This window comes from Nannospalax galili, unplaced genomic scaffold (assembly GCF_000622305.1).
Source record: "Nannospalax galili isolate Female #2095 unplaced genomic scaffold, S.galili_v1.0 scaffold412, whole genome shotgun sequence".
NCBI classification, from domain to species: Eukaryota; Metazoa; Chordata; class Mammalia; order Rodentia; family Spalacidae; genus Nannospalax; species Nannospalax galili.
Window position 1 is genome coordinate 647,705 of NW_008331547.1, and position 5,620 is coordinate 653,324.

Sequence of the window (5,620 nt, forward strand, 5' to 3'; positions counted from 1 at the left end):
AATAAAAGGCAAGGCTCCTTCTAGCCTTCATGAATATTCCAGGATAGCACAAATACACCAATAGACTCCTCTTCCTCCGTGTTGATCCTTCTCTGCATTTAGTATGCAGGTAATAAATGAACATTGTGAAGTTATTAGGAGCATACAGGCAAAATAAAGGCAAGTCACTTTGCAATAACAACTTTCAGGTTTATAAACAATCTCCCAAACAGTTCCTAACACCTACATATACACAGATACACACCAAGGATGTGTTGGATTTAGGAAAACAACCGGCAAGATGGCTCAGTGGGTAAAGATGCTTGCCACCAAATCCGATGACCTGACTACGAGTTGTCCTTTGACCTCCTCATGAGTGCTGCAAAGACGTGTGGGTACACAGGCACTCAAACACATGTAACCAGAGCCATGTAAAAGTCTATACCAGGTCACTGCTACATTTAGTGTTTTTTCATTCGATACTACTAAAATGTATTTGGTCCTTCTGATAAGGCTTAGGCACTTCTAACACAGGAGACATGAGGAGCTTTCTGCTAAAGCAATCTTGTAGTTAAATCTCTTGCATGTTGAGGTGCATCCTGAGGATGCATAAGCCTCAAAGTTGAATTTCTGGAACTGTACCTATATTTTGCAGCTTTGATTTGACGTATTAAGAATTATCTCCTAGCCAGGCATAGTGGCACGTGCCTTGAATCTCAGCTCTGGTGAGGTAAAAGCAGGCAGATCTCTAGGAGATCGAGGCCAGCCTGGTCTACATAGTGAGCTCCAGGCCAGCTGGGCTACAGAGAGACCCTGTCTCAAAAAGCCCAAAAATTAATGAGTTGATTAATTAATTAAAAGTTATCTCCAGATAGTATATCTTTCCTCCCAAACAGTATGTTTTCTCCTACACTTATAATGACACTGGGTTTATTCCCAGACTTAGTCTGCTTGATATCAAAGGGTGACATCTTGCATATTTAAATACAAATAACATGTACAACATTTTGAAGCAGCAGCTTAAAGTGGACACTCAGCACAGAAGTACGTTCATGTCGCTTTAGGGGACGGACAGCTTTGTAAAAGGCACAGAATGTATGAAGTCCCAGCTAACGGTTTCCATCTTCATTCATTTGTTTATTTTTATTTTATGTGTATTTCTTACCTGCATGTATGTAAGTATACCATATGTGTACAATACAGGAGGAAGCCAGAAGATGGTTTGGATCCCTAGGAACTGGAGTTGCAAATGGTTGTTAGCTACCACGTGGGCGCTGAGAACCCAGGTCATCTGGAAGAGCAGCCAGTGCCATCTCTCCAGCCTCCATCTTTTTTTTTATTACAATAACCCCAAAGCTCAGTATGTATCTGGCTGCTTTCACACTGGATTAGGCATGTGTTTGCTACATTTTTTACAAGTACCTTAACCATATCATACAACACAATTATTTTAGATATTTATATTCTCTCTTTACCTCACAGCCCAAGAGCTTTCCTTGAAATCAGTTTATGATTACATGTATGTATTATACACTTCTATGTATGTGTGTCATACATGGTCTATACATAAGTTTATATACATAGGCACATGTGAATATGCATAGACCTCTACATACATAAACATTTGATATGCACTGGTGCTTACACTGGCATACATAGTTTTGGGTGCTTGTTTTTTGGTTTTGTTGTGACTTGCTGGGGAAGGAATCCAGGGTCGCAAGCAGGTTTGGCAAGTGCTCTACCACTGAACTCCAGCCAGAGCGCTCTTTTTTCTTGATTTCTCTTGAAACAAAGTCTTATACAGTTTTCCAGTCTGGCCTTAAATGTGTGATCCTCCTGCCTCAGGCTCCCGAGTACAAAGGCAGATTTTAAACCTTGTACTTCTGCCGTTAGTCCCAGTAAATCATCAATGTGGTCTCCTGTTTACAGTTTTAATGGAGTTTGAAGAGATGGTCCCACAGCAAAGTACCACAGAAGGAAAGGAAAACACTTTTCCTTTCAGAGTCCACCCCATAAACTTCCAAGAGGGCCAGCCTGCAGGGAAGGGGCCATCTCAAGAGGACAGCAGCTGTGCACGGCGTCCCCGAACAGCAGGCTCCATAGGGCTCTGCAAGGGCAACCACGGCCCACACGGCCATCATAACTGCCATCTGAGTCCCGCGTCTGCCTCATTCACACACCTGCTTCAACTGTGTGAGCTCAGCCTGTGGGTTTCCTTGATTGACGTTGGTATAACTGCTTTGCACTCTGCGGGTGAAGGGAAGTAGGCTCTGCTCAGAGCAGTTTGTGGCACCTCACACTTGACGTGGTACCATGCAGAGAAGAGGGAGGGAAAGCAGTGCAGGCCGCCTGTGGGCCTCCCCACCCACTGAAGGACTGAGGAACACTGGGCCTTAAAACAAAACCAAACAGAGAGGGAGGCTTTGAAAACCAGGAAACGAGCCAGGGAAGCATCTGCCTCTTTCACCCTGCGGCACACAGATACACACATTATACACACACACACACATATACACACCACATATATATGCTACACATATACTATACATATACACATATGCACACTACACACCAACACATACACATGCACACATACACACTACACATATAGATACATGCATACATACAACACTACATACTTACTAGACACACAGTAGACCCAAAGACTTACACATATGCACACTACATATATACATACATACACACACATACATACAAACACTACACATATATACACTCACATACACACATCACACGTGCATACACAGAATACACAAATGTACAGACATATACACACATTACACACTCACTTTACATGTACATTATACACAGAAACACATTATACATGTAGTACATACAGAAATACACACATTAAACACATCCACATTATACATACACACAGACACATTTCAAACATATTATTCACACATTCACACACAGACACTACACACCCCACCAGTGGGCCCCGGATTTCACTATCTCCAAGCCTGCTTAGAGACTTGGACGTTTTTCTTGACATTTGCCCAAATTCTAACAATATTTATGAAACCACTCAACCCAGAGAAAGAGAACGTGTCCATCCATCTGTGCAGATTTTACCAGCCTTCAAGGGATCACAGCCAGGTTGCTAGAGCAACGCCCACATGTGTAATGTTTCCCCTTTTCTTAGATGTTTCTCATTCTCTTTTAAAAAATTTTTTTATTATTTTAATTTTATGTGTATGAGTGTATTGCCTGAGTGCACCACATGTGTGCAGTGCCTATGGAGGCCAGAAGAAAGCATCGGATCCCCTGGAACTGGAGTTACAGATAATGGTTAGCTGCCATGGACCTGCTCTTAACCACTGACTTCTCTCTCCAGCCCAGCGTTTTCTCATTTTCAAAACAAATCTTTGAGTCGGCAAAGGTGAAAGCCCCTTTCTAGTGTCTGCGGAATCCCGCAAGAAGCCCAATCTGACCACAGACTGCTGGACAGATGATCTAAGAAGGCCAGGGTAACTTCGAGGGCCCTACCCAGGCTCCCTTTTACTTTCCTCTATCACTCTACTAGGTGATTTTAGGTAACTGCTACAATTTTGGAGGCCAGGAGGGGCGGCAACCAAGAAAAATTATGACATCGGAGATGAGAGTCAAAAATACCTGTATATTCTACCCCAGACAGTGGTGACCTTGTCCCTTTCCCCTTCAAGTGCGATGACTTGGCAGTTCTGGGACTGGTCAAGAATGACCCTGAACCTCTGATTCTGCTTAAGCATCCAGCGTGGTGTGCTGGGATTTCAGGATGCATCACCATGGCTGGTTCATCTGGCACTAGAGATTGAACCAAGGAACTCATGCATGCTAGGCAAGCACTCTTATCTACTGAGCTATACCCCTAGCCCCAGCACTTCTTAATCATGTACATAGTAACCAGGAAGTCTATGTCCCCACTTGATGCAGTGTCCAAATAACTCCCGAACGATTCTCTTTTTTATTTATTTTTATTTTATGTGTATGAGTGTTATGCCTGCATGTGTGTAAGTGCACCTGTGTCATACAATGCCCACAGAGGACAGAAGACAGTATCGGATCCCGGGAACTGGAGTTATGGACAGTTGTTAGCAGCCATGTGAGTACTGGGATTTGGATGTAGGTCATCTGCAAGAACATCCAGTGCTCTTAACAGCTGAGCTATCTCTCCAGACCCCTGAATGATTCTTGATTCTGACATGTGTCAAAGGCCATATATTACAGAAAAAGGCACTAATTGAATTCAAGTAAATTCACTCTACCACTCAGTGCTTGCCTAGAATCGGCCAATAAGGACCTGAATGGTCCAGAGAAGCAGAGTGCCTGCCTAGAACCCACCAGTGAGGGACTGGGGCGCAGTTCAGCACTACGATGCTTGCTGGCATATGTAGAGCCCTGGGTTCAAACTCTAGCACTACACACACACACACAAAGATTAGCATCACTCCATCTTGACTCACAGAAACTGAAAACTAATAATAAATATGCACAGAGACGCATGTATATGTGCAGTTGTTTTAGAAATGTACACTGAAGAAACCGAATCTGAGCGACGAGTAACTTGTCCAAACTGACAGTAAAGCTCAGATTCAAACCTGCCTCTTCCCAGCTATAAACCTTTATCTGTTCTTCCCTGGCCTCTTACTCCAGGGACCAATCTGGTGAAATAATGTGGAGATGTGGAGTAAAAAGTCCTTGCCTGGCCCACCCAGGACACGTTAGGAGTGGCTGTCACTCAGCCTCAGCGAAGCCAAAAAAGTAGCTTGATTTTTATATAACAAATTTAAACTGAAGCAAGTTACCGAAGGATCCGTGCATAGACACACCCCACCTTGCATGGGCAAACTCGCCACATGTGAAAGATGGCTCAGTCTCCCTGGGCCACCCACTTACGTTATCTACACTTGCCCACCTGCTTCCCGTTTATTATACCCACCAGGAAGCCACACTGTCACCTGAGAGTCCCAACAGACCATTGTTAAATTTATATTCGGGTAGCACACATTTTTGCACATCAAAACTCTCCTTGAAATAATGGCTGCAGAGAGTGAAGGAGCACCACACGTTCCAGCAGAGGTACTTATGTGATCACATTTCGGTACCTACAAAGTAACAATAAAATATCAGCCGAGCCCCTGAGTGGTCTGGTCTATGGCAGACACAGCAGCTCGTGAGTTCAATTAGTCCGGCCTCCACCAGATCCACAAACCAGTGAACATTTAACAAAGTAGACCACAAAGCAAAGGCACCTGCAGGAGGCACTGACCCGGTAACCTTCCTTACCCCCTTTCCCCTTCAAGTGTGATGACTTGGCAGTTCTGGGACTCTTCCGAGAGGAGTTAGGGACGCACTCTGCCAGCCCCAGCTGTTCAAAGCTCAGCCCAATCTGTTCCATAGCATTGGTTGAACAGGAAAAATGTGGCTGCAGTTCACCTTCATTTGCTGCAAAGATCATTAACCATCCCTCAGAGAGAGACAGAGTATTAAAGAGAGAGTGCCCAAGGCATAATAAATGGACATCCCTGGGTGACAGTTCACAAAAAGTAAGATGACACCAACCAGGCCACCTGACAGTTTCTATAACCAGAGAAGCAGGAAGGAAATGAGAGAGAGAGAGAGAGAGAGAGAGAGA

General features: G+C 44.1%; 1 long non-coding RNA gene across 2 annotated transcripts in view; it reads right to left on the bottom strand.

Moving 5' to 3' along the window:
* Positions 1-4,536: 4,536 nt before the first annotated feature.
* LOC115069182 overlaps positions 4,537-5,620 on the bottom strand; it is a 28,619-nt gene continuing 27,535 nt past the window's right edge. Inside the window, exon 7 of one of the 2 annotated variants that reach the window (XR_003848462.1) lies at positions 4,537-5,090. This is a non-coding gene — a long non-coding RNA (uncharacterized LOC115069182). Of the gene's footprint in view, positions 5,431-5,620 lie in introns of both variants that reach the window. The other variant, XR_003848461.1, reaches the window with a different exon arrangement.